Source organism: Oncorhynchus masou, chromosome 24 (genome assembly GCF_036934945.1).
Source record: "Oncorhynchus masou masou isolate Uvic2021 chromosome 24, UVic_Omas_1.1, whole genome shotgun sequence".
NCBI classification, from domain to species: Eukaryota; Metazoa; Chordata; class Actinopteri; order Salmoniformes; family Salmonidae; genus Oncorhynchus; species Oncorhynchus masou.
In genome coordinates, this window is record NC_088235.1 from 78,904,087 (window position 1) to 78,923,332 (window position 19,246).

Below are 19,246 nucleotides of genomic sequence, written 5' to 3' on the forward strand. Positions count from 1 at the left end.
GCTGTCACTGGCTGCTGTGTGGAGGGGCATCATCAGCCGAATGCTGTCACTGGCTACTGTGTGGAGGGGCATCATCAGCCAAATGCTGTCACTGGCTACTGTGTGGAGGGGCATCATCAGCCAAATGCTGTCACTGGCTGCTGTGTGGAGGGGCATCATCAGCCAAATGCTGTCACTGGCTACTGTGTGGAGAGGCATCGTCAGCCAAATGCTGTCACTGGCTACTGTGTGGAGGGGCATCATCAGCCAAATTCTGTCACTGGCTACTGTGTGGAGGGGCATCATCAGCCAAATTCTGTCACTGGCTACTGTGTGGAGGGGCATCATCAGCCAAATGCTGTCACTGGCTGCTGTGTGGAGGGAAATGGGAAATCGTCAGAGTAATAGCTCAGAGTACACTTGGCAGGCAGTTTCTTCCTGCCTGACACACTTAACTCAACATTCTCCCATTTCAGCTTTTCTTTACTCAGGGGGTGATGAAGTTCACATCACAAACTGAGAGGATGCCAAACCCCCCCCCCCCCCCCCCATCCGACCTCCCTGATCAAAGCACAGGATTGACATCTGTATACTGTGGGCAAAATGCTGCAAGTTAAGCTCAACTCTTTCTCTTTCTCCCTGTCTCTTGTTGTTTGCAGGAGGAGGAGGAGAAACAGAGAGAAAAATAGGAAGAGAACGAGAGGATAGGATTGATGCCTGTTTGGAAGCAGCGAATGATGAACCAGGGAGCAGGTGAACCCAGCTGTCGATGGCCATGGGCTCTCTGGCTCCTCTCTTCCCGTGGCCCTCTGCTCCGTGCCGGGTTCTCAGGGAGCCGGCTGGGGCCAGCCAGGCAGCGGCAGAGTGGGCAGGCGAGCCGAGGCAAGGGGAGGCGAGGCAGGCTCTCATCCCCGCTAGCAAGATGCTCCTCAGAAAAGCGGAGCAGCAAATCAATATGGAGGAGAGAGGCTAGCAGAGTTCGCCCATCACTGCCCCCGGCCCTAGAGCCCAGGGACCCAGCGCTGCCAGCTCTCGCTCTCCTCCTCCTCTAGTAGCAGGACCAGAACCATCCACTGTATGGAGCACATCAGTCAGATCCTAACCCTCAACCACCCGCTTTCTCTCTATCTGTGTGTGTGTAAGCATGTCTGTATGTGTGGTTCCGCCGTAGGGGCTTTCCTGGTCCAAGACCATTTGATAAAACTTTGCCAGTGAGAAAGAGAGAGAATAAAAAACGGACGTCAAAGGTCTTTTTATTTATTTTTTCGCTGATTACTCATTCTTACTCATTCCACCTGACTATTTGAGCGAGAGTTCTTATATTGAATTGAACAGGGCTCTCTCGTCAGTCCCCCTCCAAGCATGTACTGTACAGTCACCATGCTCTCCACATCTGATGAACCAGGATAAAAGGACAATTTGAACTTTTTTTCTCTCGTCTACAGATTCAGAGAAAATCTTTTTTCGCCTCCAGTTTTCTTCCTCACCCCTCAGGTTACTATCAGAGGAGGTGGCAGAGGTTATTGATCTGTATGGAGATGGAAGAGGTGCTGGTTTTGATACAGGACAGTTCACTGTCTGATGGTTATATAGTAGTGCCTGATAACCCATTCAGGGTGATCTGCGTGTGTTAAGCAGGAACTATATTCAGGAGTGAACGAGTCCTGAGTGAGAGATGAAAAGGACGGTGAGCATATAGTGCCTGAACAGTGGCCTGAACAGTGGCCTGAACAGTGGCCTGAACAGTGGCCTGAACAGTGGCCTGAACAGTGGCCTGAACAGTATCCACTATTTCATGTGACTTTTCTCCTCCATATTTGAACAATTCCCTCCCCACAAGGAGCTTTGAAAAGGCCTTCTATACAAAAGCCCTATCTTTAGATACATAGAAATAGGAAACATTTGATTAAATAAGAATGACTTTAAGTGCCTTTTTTTTCGTTGGAGAAGAAAGGGATCGAAAACTTCTGGGCTGGAGAGGACAAAGGGGACAGAGATAGTTTGGACCTGAAACAGGAACACCTTTACACAGAGAGATCTACAAACCACACAATGTTGCAGACTTCACTTGGTAAGCAGGCCTCCAGCTTCGCTGTCCTATTGTTTGAGCCTTTTACACAGACGTGACAAAGTCATGTGACAATTGCTGGGTGTATATTCAAATGGTGTGTGAAATGTGTGAGGACTATTCATCGTCTTAAACAAATAAAACCGCCAAAGACAGGCTACAGTTAAGCAATAATACATGAGAGGCCTACCCCGGACAATTGTGCGCCACCCTATGGGACTCCCAATCACAGCCGGTTGTGGTTCAGTCAGGAATCCAACCAGGGTGTCTGTAGTGCCTTAGACCGCTGCGCCACTCGGGAGCCCTGTAAAGTCTTGACTGTCCTGTACCCAAGCGTTGGTTGAACATTGTAGCATACAAAAATGGTTGCTATGGAGGGTCTGTCTTCCACCCTTGCTAGCTAGCCAACCACACAGCCAACATCACTTCAGACTGAAGCTGGAAAGACCGAAAACTAGCTGCATTTCATTTAGTTTGACCTGTTTTTGTATTGACATTTCTTTGTATATATCCATGAAATGATGCTGATTCGTGATTTCGACTTGCTGAGAAAAGATGCGGAATACGTTCATTACTATGGGACAGAGTAGATATCTAATTTTAAATATTACAACAATGTTGCAAATCCTGAGATAATGTCTAGATGCTTTTTACAGTGGAGATCAAGTTTTATAAATTGCATGGCTGGGCAGATGAGACAGTGGATCTGTAAAAGTAGTAGTAGGAGTAGTAGTGTGTTGCAAGGTAACAACATAAATGTTGGAACTTTTTATGAATGCACTGGCCATGTGTATGTTGTCGAGTATATCATGGGCAGGATAGGCTCTAGCAATGGGAATTCCAAACCACCCGTTGTATAATCGCTATTGAGTAATATACAGTATGCACAGCAATGTAGAACAGACAATTCTCTTTTATTTTTGCTGCTTACCTTCAGCAAACATAATGCCCTAGGGTGTGATAATGCTGTAATTGAATTGTGGAGTAGTTGCGTGGCTTACAGATTAGTATTAAGAGTCCCGCGTCAATCTGCTGGCACAGAGAGACAGGCGCCACGCTGTGTCTCAGCCTGGCAACACCGTGCCGCGCGCCTACAAAATGGCTGCTGTTGTCTGCCAACTGTCTGCTCAGCCAAGATGGCGACTGCGGACTGCTTTTAACGCCCGCCATCTGCTTAACGGGTATGCAAATGGCCCTAATTGCATTTGCATACGCTTGAGTCTTAACCCCCTCTGACTTGTTCTCCTAAATAACTAATACAGAGTGTTCAGAGAAACAACGCAAGCCGCTGCGTTAATGAAGGCGCTCAGGAGAATTACAAAACAAATGTTGCTGGTTGGTTGAGCTTCCTCTCTTTGTTTCTCTTTCACCACATCTTTCTTTATGCAAGGCCTTGATAACGTTACTGTTGCTGGTTTTGGTAAGAGTGAAATATGGGGTGGCAGTCTGTCTGTCTGTCTGTCTGTCTGTCTGTCTGTCTGTCTGTCTGTCTGTCTGTCTGTCTGCACATTGTGCCATATGTGACATTGGTGACTGGCTGCCGTTAGGTAGCCTCCTAACATACTGTTAAATCCCCACTGTAAAGGCAATAAGAGGAGGGGAGTACACGCCCGGCCGGCCCATCTCCACCACATAATGGCCTCATTAGCATGCACAGCACTCCCCGCTATAGGGCCTGGTGCGCTGCTGCACCGTGGGACCCAGCAGTGTACGCCCTTCACACAGCGCTCAGCATGCAGCACTGTGTTCCCCCGCACAATGCTGCCGCTTCATACTCCTTTTATTATGCCTTGTCAAAGCACTGGGGATCAGGGGTATCAGGAGGGAAACAGCGGGCGGCACGCTAAACGTGGATGAGGCAATATATTTGTGCTTTTTGGTCTTAATGTGGTGTTAGTCGGGATGGATGTACTGTTGCCCTGGTGTTTTACGCTGGACGGTTGCACTGTTACAATCCCAGCCTTTCACAGACATTTTCACCTGTCAAAGCTAATTACTGCACTGAGTCCTCTGTGAATTATCTGTGTCCTGGAAATATGCTATCATCTGCTCTAAAGCCCTTTGATGTGTTTCTGTGAGTGTGTGTGTGTGTGTGCGTGTGCGTGTGCGTGTGCGTGTGCGTGTGTGTGTGTGTGTGTGTGCGTTGAGCAGCGGGGGGAACATAGCACACACCAGCAGCCCCACCATGCACACACACACACACACACACACACACACACACACACACACACACACACACACACACACACACACACACACACACACACACACACACACACACACACACACACACAGGCTCGTCTCCATGGGGGAACCACGACACGGAACTGAAGCCAAAGTAATCAAATCATTTTTACTCTCGCTCTCATAACTCACAGCAATTGAATCACTCCAGAAAACACTGGTTAGCATTCGGCCATTTCACGACCATTTCACGATCAGACCACAATGCAGTGTATGAGAGTGAAATATGTTTGACAATCCAGAGTGAGGGCAGAGAGGATCCATTGTTGTACATAATCATATAGAATAACACTAGATACTGTACACTACTATACTGTATAACTAAGGCAAGCAAGATGGATGATGCAATTCATTGTGTGAAATCCCAGAAAATTCATGTTCATTAACATTTCCCATGTCATTGTGACAGCACCTTGAAAATGTATTGTGTTGTTTTCCTCTGACGTGTTTTGAGGGTTTGTCGCCTAGTTGTCATATTACAGTTAATAAAGGACGTAGTACCCATCAAGGGAGAGTGACTTGTGCACTGGCAGTGTATTAAATATGGGTGACACCATAGGGATAAGAAGCTAGCCTCGCTAGGCTATATGCACATTTATTTATTCAAAGCAGTCTCATCCCTCTATCTCCCTCTTTATCAGGTCGGTTTAATCAAGCTGCCTGTCTAATCAGCTCAGACTCTGTGGGGAGGAGAGCGCTTAGTGGTTAACTTAGCTTTGCCCAGGCTAGTTAGAAAGCTCAAACGCTAGCCCGACACCCAGGCTACTGTATCCCATCTCCTTTGTGGGTAAAATGGCAGCCAGGTTAATGGTGTTCTGTGCAGCTGAGACGGCAGGCTATGGGGGTGGGGGTCTGACAGGAGGGGGTAGGATTTGTTTGGGGTGGGTGGTGTCAGGATTGGGGGACAGTAGGTCCTTAAAGAGGGGAGTAAGAGAGAGAATAGTGTGTCTGGGTCAGTGGGTGTGTGCTGGTCCCTCATTTGCATATTGAGAACAGCTGGGGAGCCCATATGTTTTCAGCAGCGCCAGACAAAAATGACTTTCAGACATACACGCAAGCCCACCAAACCCCAAGGCATAGACCCCCTCTCAACACACACACACAAATCAACTGCCATTTGGGATTGCATCTGGACATTCACGCTCTTACTTGAAAACACAAAAACACCCGTACCCACTAGCTCTGCCCCCCAAAAGAGAAAGCTTTTATGGTAATGATGCCCATAGCCATGTGTGTAAGTACACCACTGCAATTATGCATAATTCAGCACAAAGAGAGGAGGGACGGAGGCTGGGTACAGTACATCTTGCTAGAGCTGGTGCAGGCAGTACAAGGAGGAAGGGAGGCTGGGTACTGTACGAGCTGGTGCTGGTACAGACAGGAGGGAGGGAGGATACAGTTTGTGTGGGTGGGTGGGTGGGTGTGGGGGGGTGGGGGTGGGTTCAAGTTTTATTAGTTGTACGGGATACACATGGTATACACTGTCCAACGAAATGCTTACTTGCAGGTTCCCTCTCAACAATGCAGTGTGTGTGTGTGCAGACCGTTAGTTGGCAAAGTTGAAGGAGCACACACCTCTATCATTACACATACAGACATTAACCCCCTCCATTCCTTACCATCCTTACAGATAGGAGGGCAGACCACACACACACACACACACACACACACACACACACACACACACACACACACACACACACACACACACACACACACACACACACACACACACACACACACACACACACACACACACACACACACACACACACACACACACACACACACACACACTCTCTCTCTTTCACTTCTTATTTGGCTTTGTCCTCTTCCATGACCAAGGCATGACATGGTAATTCTAACCCAAAAGGAGATTGGCAGCTCAAGCTGTAGATGTTTTATTTAATCAAGGTATGAATTGAGTGAGGTGGCATAATACTAGTTTTGTATCTTGGTGCTGCTAATTCCCAGAATAAGCATACATTAAATACAGAAATGTCTACCCATACATTTGTAAAAAATGTATTTATTTTTTAATAGCTAGAAATAGTGATGATTGGATGTATTCATTTCAATCAGCATATCAGGCAGAATAAGTATGAAGACATTTAGCTGATTGAAGCATACTGTCACTTCAAGCATAAACCATATACAATATCTATAGGACAAACCGTTCTAGCAACAGAACCAGAGTCATTCTCTTTCTATGCTTCTAGAATGGTATTCCTAGTTTTAGTTATTGTGTAGGATTTGAACTGTAGACCATTTCACTGGTAGGGCTAGTGGTGGTGGTGTTAGTGGGCACATGCTTCATTTGTGTCAATGCAGCCTCGTCTCATGAAGCTTCCCTCACTGTGAATACCCACTGCTTTTATGTGCTTGGATATTGATTGAATGTGTTCCACCCACAGAAGTAATAGTTGCTGAAAGCATTTATAGCCTTGTTCAATTCTCCTAGACCTGCTTAGCATTTTTTTTTTGTACATTGCCCTACTTTCTAATTCAAATGGAAAATAATTCATTTGCATACATTCTGTGTATAGTTCTCTTCAAACATCAATGACGAAATGGGATAAATAGGATGTTTTTTTTCATGCTTTCATCCCAGGCATTTGGAAAGACACATCTGTGCTGATTTGCGATAGTTAAAAAAAAACATTTTTTTAAAAGCAGAAATAAAAGCATACATTCAATAGGTTGTAACTTGTAAGTTATCAAGGTTATTTTCATTTATTTTATTATCATTATTATTATATTATTAAGAAGCTGCTATGAAATGTAGGATTTACTTGCAATTTATTTTCTCCTTTTGAGACCTACTGAATATCTTAATTTTTATTACTATATAATTGACAATTCTAGTTCTAGTGTATGTTTATTCTAAGCCTGTATCCTCATGATAATAATCTGATATTTTGGAGTGTTTTGTGATCATGTACCTGAGGGAGCTATTGTATCATTGAGCTGGCACATTTATTAACCTCAAACAAAACGGCCCGCATTTGTAATTGTGGAGACCAGTCCTCAGCCATTAGTGAAGGACTAGGAGCACTTCTGTGAGAACAGTCTCTTAATCAGTATCATTGTAGACATCACTCCTCGGGCATCAGAGAAACTAGTGAACAACTTCCAAGAGTTGCTTTAGTAACACAGCACTGCTTCAACACTCCGGTACGGAGAGCTGGCTGGCTTCTGATTACAGGGAGCAGAGAGAAAACAGGCAGGCATTTATCCAAGTCACTGATTATGTCATTTCAAAGGGCCCAAACACTCAGCCACACAGACAGCTCTGAGGGCAGAATTATGAAGCAGTGGGGAGTGGAATGTGTGCGTGTGTGGGGGGGTGGGGGGGGGGGGGTTTGAGAGGGAAATTAAAATGGAGTGCTCTATGTGTGATTAAACTGGTGGCTTGGCTGGCAGAGGCCAAGCTCAAGTACAGGCCTGCGATTTGGACCATAATGAAAATGTGAGTGGCTGAGGCGGTGTTCTCAACCCCGCAACACAACACACACTGATCAGCACCAAACATAGACACATCACAGCTTAACACACGCAGATCAGCACCAAACACACCTTACAGCCCAACACACGCAGATCAGCACCAAACACACCTTACAGCCCAACACACGCAGATCAGCACCAAACACACCTTACAGCCCAACACGTTGCTTAAAACCTTTTACTGCAGGGGGCTAAATCAGGGTCATACAGAGTGTTTCTCGGTAGTCTGAAACAAATCTGCTTTGAAACAAAAGTATTCACCTCACACACATGGATACATTCTTAAAAAAGGAAGACACCTGTACCATGTATAGAGAGTTGAAATGTATTCAATGTTGAGCTTTCATCCCAATATTATACTTTATTTACATTACAGAAGACTGAAGTCTAACAAAACCGTTTGACATAGGAACAATGGATTTTTGTCAGGTTTTTTGAAACAATGTTTATTAATGATGAAATTATGAAAAATATGAATAACATTCCACCCATGAGGCCACTAGGTCATTTGACTGCAGGAAAGGGCCACCTCGAAACACTAGCCAGCATCCGTAGAACACACAAAGCTCAACTCAACAAACAGTATCCACAGACTTCCCTCTCTATACTCTTTCGAAGAAAGGGGGACGTTGAGAGGAGTGTGTTGTGGAGAAAGAGAATGAGCTGAAATAACTGGTACTTCTGGTACTTCTGGTGGTGTGATGGTAGGGTGAAACCTAAAGCCAAGGGGAAGAATAGTGTGAAAGAAAGGATTTTTTTGTTGTTGCTGGTAAATAGAAAGAACCTGTTTGATGATTTCGCTGAAACGTATAGAGGCACCACACCTCCAAACCCTCGGAGGCAGCAGAGATGGTGGTCACCAAGACACTCAGCCTACTGACGGCCAGTCACGATGCTCCACATCAACATTATATTTGACCATTTAGGCTCGGTGCAACCCCAAAAAGGGGGATGGTAACCAAGCGTGGGAACGGGGTGAAAATGGGGATGGTAATCCAGTCAGGCAAATGGCTAGACTGCCCAGCTGCACTGACTTCCATTCAGGAGCAGGTGAAGAAAGACCCTAAGGGTCAAGGTCAGAGGAGGGATGTCGTCTGCTGTGCAGACTGGCCTGTTTGGGTGCTGCATCAAATGTGTTTGCTTATTTTATAAGCTGCTACTTATTGCCTCCCGGGGACCCCCTCCCCCAGACCTCCACCTCCCCCAGTCTGGTAGAGACAGAGACAGAGCATGTCCCTTTTGGCTTGCCGTCTCGGTGTACGTGGCTGGTCCACAATAAAACTGAGGTTGTCTACAGATTAGGATGCGGCTGTTTTAGTCGGTATCACTGCATTAGCAGACACACACTGATGTCGGTAAGCATATGATAATTGAATCTGAAAATAGGTGGTATTGTGAAAATAATTTTGATTCAGTTGTATGGATCTATTTTGGGGACCTTTTCTTTTTTTGTAATGATCCTTAATGACCACATACTTACTGTATTATGCCATGTTGGGAAGACAATCTGCGTTTAATGTCACTTTGAAATTTGAGAAATAACATTTGAAGCAGTAAATCACTGACAAAGGGTTAAATAATAAATAGCATTTATTAGAAATGTTCAGATACCCTATCATTGCATAATGGTGCACGAGGTGTGCAGCACCGTGCATACACACAGTATAGTATCACTACCCTGCAGCAGTAGAAACAATTATATCCCTTTAAGAGGAGGGACTTTATCTCATGAGATGTTTGTCAGAGAAAGTGGTTGACGGGGAACTGAAGACACGAGCGCCTAGCCACCCTGTGGTAGATACCATTATTCACATAGGCTTCTGCTTTATTAGCCGGACTGAAAGAGAGCCACTTCTCACCCATCACTTCATCAATAGACCTGTCCCCCTGTTCTTTCCTCTGGAGGAACCGTACCCCTCCTCTCCTCCCCCATCCTCTCCCCCCCTCCTCTCCTCTCCTCCCCTATCCCCCCCCCTCCTCTACTCCACTATCCTTTCCTCCTCTCCCCGGCCCTAATCGTCTCAACTCACGCTGAAATCAAGCTTAGTAACGGCACGTTTGTCAGCCCCTCTCTCTCGTCCCCCCCCCACCATGCAAAGCTCCCTTTCTCCCGTCATTCTCTCACCTTGGTCTGCCACCCACCCTCCCACTGCTTAAATCCCTATCAGCATGTCAACAAAATGTCTGCTCAGCTGGGGTTGACACACACACAGTCTCACACATTGAGCTTCATCCCTGCTGAACCCTTCCTCTCCCCACTCTCTCCTCGTTCCCCCTCTCTCAAGTCCTTCTTATCCAGCGTGGCAAGTTGTGCTGTATACCAAAACAGAAGATGCAACCCGTTTGTTGTTTGCATGTTTTCTTGTATGGTAACTATTAGTGAATAATATTGCTTTACGTTGATGTTCTGAGGTGAGTTGGGCAAAGTTCAGTGTCCAATTTGCTGATTCTAATAGAGACTTATTTTCCTTGCCAAGTATATTTAATCCATTCTAGAAACATACTTACCCTTTTAATTGCTGGGTAAAATATGTATACCTTGGAATGAAGTAGATTTGAACATAAGATTACTACATCACAAGAAATGGTTGTTTGACGTCATGATACGTTGGTAATATGCTGCTAGTTTTTTCCGTTTACTCCAGTGGAGGCTGGTCGGAGAAGCTATTGGAGGACGGGCTCATTGTAATAGCTGGAATGGACTCTGTGGAATGGCATGGAAACCACGTTGGACTCCGTTCCATTATTCCATTCCAGCCATCACATTGAGCCTGTCCTCTTATAGCTACTCCCACCAACCTCCACTGATTTACTCCTATAGGCCCCTCTTGTATTGGCATTGGTTCAGGTCACAAAGATGTATATTCAGTCATATCAGCTAACATGAAGTTGCTGCTGCTGCTTCTTGTTGTTATTCTTGAGGTAGCAGCCATTTTGGCTGGCAAAGCTAGATGGCTGCCTATATTTATTTATCAACGATGCGAGAGATAAAGCAGTTGTGTCTCGTCAGATGTGTGTGCATGTAAAGGGAAAAATAAAGGGAACACTTAAACAACACAATGTAATTCCAAGTCAATCACACTTCTGTGAAATCAAACTGTCCACTTAGGAAGCAACACTGATTGACAATAAATTTCACATGCTGTTGTGCAAATGGAATAGACAACAGGCGGAAATTATAGGCAATTAGCAAGACACCCCCAATAAAGGAGTGGTTCTGCAGGTGGTGACCACAGACCACTTCTCAGTTCCTATGCTTCCCGGCTGATGTTTTGGTCACTTTTGAATGCTGGCGGTGCTTTCACTTTAGTGGTAGCACGAGACGGAGTCTACAACCCACACAAGTGGCTCAGGTAGTGCAGCTCATCCAGGATGGAACATCAATGCGAGCTGTGGCAAGAAGGTTTGCTGTCTCTGTCAGCGTAGTGTCCAGAGCATGGAGGCGCCACCAGGAGACAGGCCAGTACATCAGGAGACGTGGAGGAGGCCGTAGGAGGGCAACAACCCAGCAGCAGGACCGCTACCTCCACCTTTGTGCAAGGAGGAGCAGGAGGAACACTGCCAGAGCCCTGCAAAATGACCTCCAGCAGGCCACAAATGTGCATGTGTCTGCTCAAACGGTCAGAAACAGACTCCATGAGGGTGGTATGAGGGCCTGACATCCACAGGTGGGGGTTGTGCTTACAGCCTAACACCGTGCAGGACGTTTGGCATTTGCCAGAGAACACCAAGATTGGCAAATTAGCCACTGGCGCCCTGTGCTCTTCACAGATGAAAGCAGGTTCACACTGAGCACATGTGACAGACGTGATAGAGTCTGGAGACGCCGTGGAGAACGTTCTGCTGCCTGCAACATCCTCCAACATGACCGGTTTGGCGGTGGGTCAGTCATGGTGTGGGGTGCACCACAGACTGTCCAGGAGTTGGCAGATGCTTTAGTCCAGAACTGGGAGGAGATCCCTCAGGAGACCATCCGCCACCTCATCAGGAACATGCCCAGGCATTGCAGGGAGATTATACAGGCACGTGGAGGCCACACACACTACTGAGCCTAATTTTGACTTGTTTTAAGGACATCACATCAAAGTTGGATCAGCCTGTAGTGTGGTTTTCCACTTTAATTTTGAGTGTGACTCCAAATCAAGACCTCCATGGGTTGATAAATTTGATTTACATTGATAAGTTTTCTGTGATTTTGTTGTCAGCACATTCAACTATGTAAAGAAAAAAATATTTTACAAGAATATTTCATTTATTCAGATCTAGGATGTGTTATTTTAGTGTTCCCTTTTATTTTTTGAGCAGTATATATATATATATATATATATATATATATATATAACTTTTAGGTGATGGATAGTGTGTGAGTTCTTCAGGGCTTATGCTGTATGCTGACGAAGGTCTGATTGTAACTGTGGGTACATGTGTGTTCATATTGATGCGTGTTCCTTGCCCAATGTTGTCCCTCAGTATATCTTGCTGCAGAGTGCCCAGCTGGTGTCAGCGTCGCAGGCAGTAAAAGTGTCTTTGTTCAGTCTGTGTCTCTGTGCTATCGTGTGTCTGAGCTGTGCTTGCCTGTGCCCCAGTCTCCCCCATCTGCCACTGATGTCATTAGCGAAGAGGGAACATAGGGAACATTGGGAGCCCGGCTTATTTGACAATCCCCAGCAACTGCCTCCTCTTCCTCACTGCAATATAAAGCCTGCATCCTCACCTCACCTCACCTTTTTTTTCTATTTCAATCATTGTGATTTTTTGCACGAGGACTTGGATGGTGCATTCTCAGCAGTGGCCAGCCTCTGCCAACGTAGCACATCTCTATGTAAATGTATTCAGATTAATGTGTTGCCCAAAGACCATCAGCTCGGCTGGCTGCATGGACTAGGCTGAGGCTGGGAGGAAGGTGTTTCCACACTAGGCTAAAGCTGGCTGGGCTTGTGTTAGATTGCTGTTAATGCTAGCGGCTATGAGGTGGACCCCTGCCAAAAAGGCATAGAAACCCCTGTTAAACACTATGTTTATATTGGACTGTGATTTGCAAATGGGCCTTTGGCGTAGCAACCCTGTGTCACTCTGCTTTTTCATCAGGCACACAGCAGACAGCTACAGATAAAATCAGGGGGTCCTCACTCGGCGAGCGTAGGGAGATGGGGAGAGGGAGAGGAGGGAGGCGTGAGCATTTACATGTTTGTGGGGGCTCCTCTCTAGAGTGCAGTTTGGTATTCATATTGAGATATTCCTGAGTGCATCATCAACACATCTCACATACAGTACACATACACTTTCCCTCTCTGCTATGCTTGCTGTTCTCCCCATCATCCCTACCGTTGTGAACTTCACTGTGAGCCAGTTCATTGTTATTCATTTCACTGTTATCCTGGCTGCCCTGTGAGACTGACTAAGACTCCGTTCAGCAGCCGTATTGTATAGGAGACAGGTCTGTTGTTTCCACTGAAGGATGACATACTGCAGGTTGACGCTGGTGTTCCTATAATGTCTGCTGTACTGTAGGAGTTCCACAGTCCTGAGAGGACATGAGCCAGTGCTGACTGTATCACAGACAGTCACTGTGACTGCTGCTTGGCGAATGTCTTGGGTTTGATATCACAGATACTGTAAACCTCATCCCCACGGTAATCAGAGGATCACTGTTGTATATATTTTGTTACCTTTATTTTCACAGGGGAAAACAAGGGAGCCCTGCGTACAATATATTAAAAATGAAAATTACAAATATATTCAAGAAAAAAAATCACGTGACCTAAGAACCACTACTATACGATGTGGCTGCTGGGGGATTTGAAATGATTTGTATTATGTTCAATAGGTAGATGCGGGAAAAATGGAAATCCTAAAGTTCTACTATGAGGAGAGTAGTTCACTGAGAGTAGTTTGTTTTTGATCGTGGTTAAGAGAATAATCTTAACATATTTTATACTTTCTTTCTAACTTTCTCGCTTACAACTTTACTTTCTTTTTTCACGCTCCTCTTTTGCCTCTTTCCTCTGTCCCCCTCACTCTCCTTCTGACACTTTCTCCCTATGGCTGCGGCGACATGGGCTGAAGTTTGCTTTGCTGAGTCCATAGAGAGGCATTTTAAAAAGCTGTGTTAAGAGAGGAACAATGGTTAAATGAGCCCCCCTCGGTGAGGGGCTGGTTCCCATGGGGACTCAGCATGGTGCTCTATTGGCCCAGCTCTCCCTGGCCCCCATTCACCACTCAGTCATGGTCCCTTATGGCGGAGGGAAAATCACACGATTCATGCGAAGTGTGATCCAATGACATGTCTTTTTAATGAGGGCTTACGTCTTTGTTGGGATGGACTGGACGGACACACTACTCCAGGTTTCACCAGGTTTCTGTCAGTCAGGCCTGCCCAAACTCTCTCTCTACCCGTCTTGCTTCACTCTCTTGTTCACTCTCTCTATATTTCCTCTCTCCTCTCAGGCCCTCTGTGGCCTACCCGGACCAGAGACAAAGCTCCCACAGCCCAGGAGCAGCCTCAGAATAGCCTCAGTGAAAGGCTTTATGTTGCTCCTCTAAACCCACTGCTGGTAGTTACCATGATGATGTCATCAGACAACAGCCCTTTCTGCTGCTACAACGGTTTTAACAATGAAAATATTGATATGCATGAAAAAAAGTAAAATTTGATCTAAATTGAATTTTGATACTTGAGGGATTGAATACATTTACCAATCAACATTTTGAAATGAGACAACTTAAACTACATGACTAAAAGTATGTGGACACCTGCTCGTCGAACATCTCATTCCAAAGTCATGGTCATTAATATGGAGTTTGTCCCCCCTTTGCTGCTATAACAGCCTCCACTCTTTTGGAAAGGCTTTTCACTAGATGTTGGAACATTTCTGCTGGGACTTTCTTCCATTCAGTCACAAGAGCATTAGTGAGATTGGCACTGATGTTGGGGGATTAGGCCTGGCTCGCAGTCGGTGTTCCAATTCATCCCAAAGGTGTTCGATAGGGTTCAGGTCAGGGCTCTGTGCAGGCCAGTCAAGTTCTTCCACACCGATCTCGACAAACATTTCTGTATGGACCTCGCTTTGTGAACGCGGGCATTGTCATGCTGAAACAGGAAAGGGCCTTACCCAAACTGCTGCCACAAATTTGGAAGCATAGAATCGTCTAGAACGTCATTGTTTTCTGTAGCGTTAAGATTTCCCTTCACTGGAACCAACCTGAACTATGAAAAACAGCCCCAGGCCATTATTTCTCCTCCACCAAACTTTACACTTGGCACTATTCATTCGGGCAGGTAGCCGTCGGACTGCCAGGTGCTGAAGCGTGATTCATCTCTCCAGAGAACACATTTCCACTGCTCCAGAGTCCAATGGCGGCGAACTTTACACCACTTCAGCCGATGCTTGGCATTGTGCATGGTGATGGAAGGCTTGTGTGTGACTGCTCGGCCATGGAAACCCATTTCATGATGCTCCCGATGAACAGTTATTGTGCTGACGTTGCTTCCATAGGCAGTTTGGATCTTGGTAGTGAGTGTTGCAACCGAGGACAGATGATTTTTACACGTTACACGCTTCAGCACTCGGCCGTCCCATTCTGTGAGCTTGTGTGACCTATCACTTCGCGGCTGAGCCGTTGTTGCTCCTAGACGTTTCCACTTCACAATAACAGCACTTACAGTTGGCCAGGGGCAGCTCTAACAGGGCAGAAATTTGACCAACTGACTTGTTGGAAATGTGGCATCCTATGACGGTGCCACGTTGAAAATCTTATACACTTGTCAGCAATTGGTATGTCTGAAATATCAGAATCCACTCATTTGAAGGGGTGTCCACATACTTTTGCATATATAGTGTATATAGTATTGGTGTACTGTAGAGTATATCAGATTATTTTCCAGTCTCATTTTCAGTTTTGTTTTTTTGTTGTTGTAGGACCATACATTCTCTTTCATAGGCATCCCACCATGTATCACACTTACGTGGACATTTCACATGTCATATGCTGTGTGTACATCTGGAGCAATATGTCAGCCCTATCTGTGTGGCATGTCCATGGCTGAGACCAGTCGTTAAACTGTCTGACCACATCACCACACTCAACCATCATCTAGCCCTCGTCCACACTGCAACAACCAGGCTCACACCACAGGCCCAAGGCCAACAGCCCAGCTGCACTCACACACATCTAGCATATGCCACTCTCTCCATCTGCAGAGCCTTTTTCACTGAGCCGGCTGCCTTTTTCTCAATGCACCCTTCTTCTCACGCGAGCCTCACAACTAGCTTGTATTCATGGCTGTTGTGGGGATGCAGAATTAGTATGCAACAGAGCAGACAGGCCTTCTGTTCTAATGGGGCAGAGCAGAGCAGCAGCCTAACGGGGGGGTTGAACAATACGTTCCCCCCTCCAGCCCCTCAACCCCGGCCTGTCCCAAACCTTAATGGGACATCAGACAGACAGGCTGCACTGAGCATGGAGCCCAGCAAGCCCCCCCATCCAGCTCTTCAGCCCTGGCCTGTCCCAAACCTTAATGGGACATCAGATAGACAGGCTGCATTGAGCATAGAGCCCAGCAAGCCCCCCCCCTTCTCGCTCTCCCATCTCCCCCCAAAATAAACCTCCACCCCAACCCCCTCTAGCTCCATAGATGCACCCTCAGCCTCAGCCACCACCCAGGGCTATTGAGGGGGTCCTAGACACCCTCCACCCCTCAGCCAAACTATGCATAAATTAGGCTGGTGTCTCCGTGCAGTCAGCAGGTTGGGGTGCGCCACACCGGCTGTCTTCCAAGCTGGTCTCTCCAACACCCCCACACTGCCTCTCTTCCCTCCCCTGCCCCCTGTCTCTTCCTTCTCCCTCTCTCCCCTACCCCCACACCCCTGCCTCCCCTGCCACATATTTCCTCCCATGTCACCCCTGCCCCCCATCTCCCCTTCCTCCCCACCCCCAGTGTCTCCTCTATAGCCTCCACTGTATAATACCCTGATAAATCAGCCAGGCCTTCTGCTCCACCAGACCAGACCAGCTAGGTTATTGTTGACGTCTGTCTGGGATCTAGGATCTCCTGGTTGGGCTTTAATCACCGGCAGAGCCTCTTCTCCTCTCCAGACCCCCACAGATGTTCTGCTAATAAAAGGAGGTTTTGTGGTATTAACACCATAGGACTATTTTGGGTTGAGCTCAGCTCAGTTCCGTGTAAGTGCCTTGACCGTTTACTTGTTACGGGGAACGTATTGGTTATTTTATAAAGATGAAACCGACAGGGTCTGGTGAGTTTGTGGTATGATGTCCTGTATCTGTTTGGTCCTCTGGTCTCTTGTTGTCATTATACTGAAAAACTATTTTTATACTGAAACTAGATATCTGGCAGTATGTTTTAATGGTGTTACATCAGCAATACATCAGATAATTTATACCAAAGGTTAAGAGCCCAAATAGAACCCCCACATGCAGTCTCATCATAGAGCAGAATGATAATTAGATGACTGTCCCAGACTCAGCATCCTCCCTCCATCCTCCTATGCAGCGTAAGCTATCGTGACATCAGTTTATGACCATGCAGGGACCAATGTCTAAGACGAGTGTGTGTGTTTGGGAGCAGGGATTTGGGTCATTGTGTTTGTGTTTGTGTCTGGATCCTATTCCCAGAGGTAATATTGGTCTGGGGGGGTTGGGGTGGCCCTCCCCCTATAGGCTGCAGGCGCTGGGGGTCAGCCGGTGTGCCCAGACAGGCCCTACTCTGACCCCTGACTGTCTGCAAGCTCAGGGGTCATCCTCAACGCTGATACAGACGGCAAATAAACACACAGCCACACATCCCCCCCAACCGGTAGTAAACAACAACACAGCGTGGCTGGGGAGGGAAGGAGACAGAGATACACCACACCAGACAGCGCCATCTAGGGCTAGGCTGACACTGCACGTGTGTACATGATCTAAGGTCAGATAGTGCTTCCTCATCTTTAACCTGTCAGACCTTGTCGATCCTTTCATTGTCCTAATCAGCCTTTTCTGTTGTCTTGTGTCTTCTCAGATGCTGAGGTTACAATGGAGATGCAGTGGAAGCATCAAGCATCATGTCCCGTGCAGACCAAACCAGACACACAGAGAATTAAAGCCGTTCACTGTAATAAAGGTCAATACAAATACCCCACCACAGTCAAGAGGATTCAGTTCTCCAATCTACTGATTATCACCAAATGTTTGTGTGGTCAGGTAAGTAGGAGTCTTAACAAGGGAAAGGTACATTTATAAGTGGTGGTTGAAAAGTAATACATTTTTTTGAATAGTTTCATTAGGTCTTAATGAAAGATTTTGAAACCAATTTTAGGGGGATATTGGTTGAGATCCCAAGGGATCCTTTGCCCGTTTCTATTTCAGAGTAAAGCTTTTAAATGTAAAATTCTTGATTTGCTCAAGTCTTTGTATGTGTTTGCACTGCAGCTTCATTCTCTTACCTACAATTTTCATATCATTGATCGTAATAACTATTTTTTATGTAAAAAAATTAAAGACTGCTGCATGTTTTCAGTGTCTTGTGGTAAAAAATACAAATAAAGTGAACGTAATTGAAAAAAGAAAAGCTGCCTCAGTAGTTTTATTTTTGTTTTTCCATTTAAATTAATCAAATGAAATTGACCATACACTGCATATTGTAGGTACCGATGTAGGATTTTAATTTGAGACAGTTTGCTACAGCAAGAAAATAATGCTGCAGCAACAGGAAATTATTATGTGGATTATAATTGAACACAACATTTTTGTAGGGGTTGAAACATGTAATGTTAGGTCAAATCAAAGTGGAAACTACAAACTTTAGAAGCAGTGCAGGAAAATTCTCATCAACAAAAGAGTGATCAAATTATGATCCTACATCTGTATACAATATGAACATGGGTAATTTCACACAGGAGGTCCAACATTTGCAACAGCTATTCAGATCATCTCAGAGTTATCCTGAAGGACCAGAAAGGAGAAAGTTAAACCAAGTGGCCTACGTCTTTGGTGCCAATTAGGTCCCTGTGTATGAGAGCAAAGGGGGTGTGGAAGGAAGCTGCTGGAGCGGAAGAAGGAGCCACACACAGGCCTTGTTTTTTGGTGATCACGCCTCCTATTGTTTTCCCACAACAGCCGGTTCATGCGATGCCCCAAAACCCCCAGTGCGCTTCAGTGCTCTGGCTGAAATGGGCTCTCTGTTCCCTGCACTGGGCTGCCCGCCTAGCCCCTGCCTCGCCCTGACTGGTAATGACCTGAAATTAGGGCCAAGCCAGGAGGGGAGGCCCTGGGCCCTGGCCTGAAAGAAAGGAGGAGATTATCCCATTCTGCCCGGCCAGTCAGCAGTGGTGGTATTGACCAGGGCCCACCCAGGGAGAGTCCAGTGAGCTGTGAGATGGCCTGATATACATGCTTATTGAGCTGGACAGATTCCCTCACTCTCACCAGGGATAAACCCAACCGTACAAG

The 19,246-nt window shown here is 46.2% G+C and overlaps 1 long non-coding RNA gene across 1 annotated transcript in view; it reads left to right on the forward strand.

Moving 5' to 3' along the window:
- LOC135512742 (uncharacterized) overlaps positions 1-18,354 on the forward strand; it is a 47,429-nt gene extending 29,075 nt beyond the window's left edge. The window contains exons 4-5 of the long non-coding RNA XR_010451450.1: positions 639-2,050; positions 17,817-18,354. This is a non-coding gene — a long non-coding RNA (uncharacterized LOC135512742). The remainder of the gene's footprint in view (positions 1-638; positions 2,051-17,816) is intronic.
- Positions 18,355-19,246: the final 892 nt, after the last annotated feature.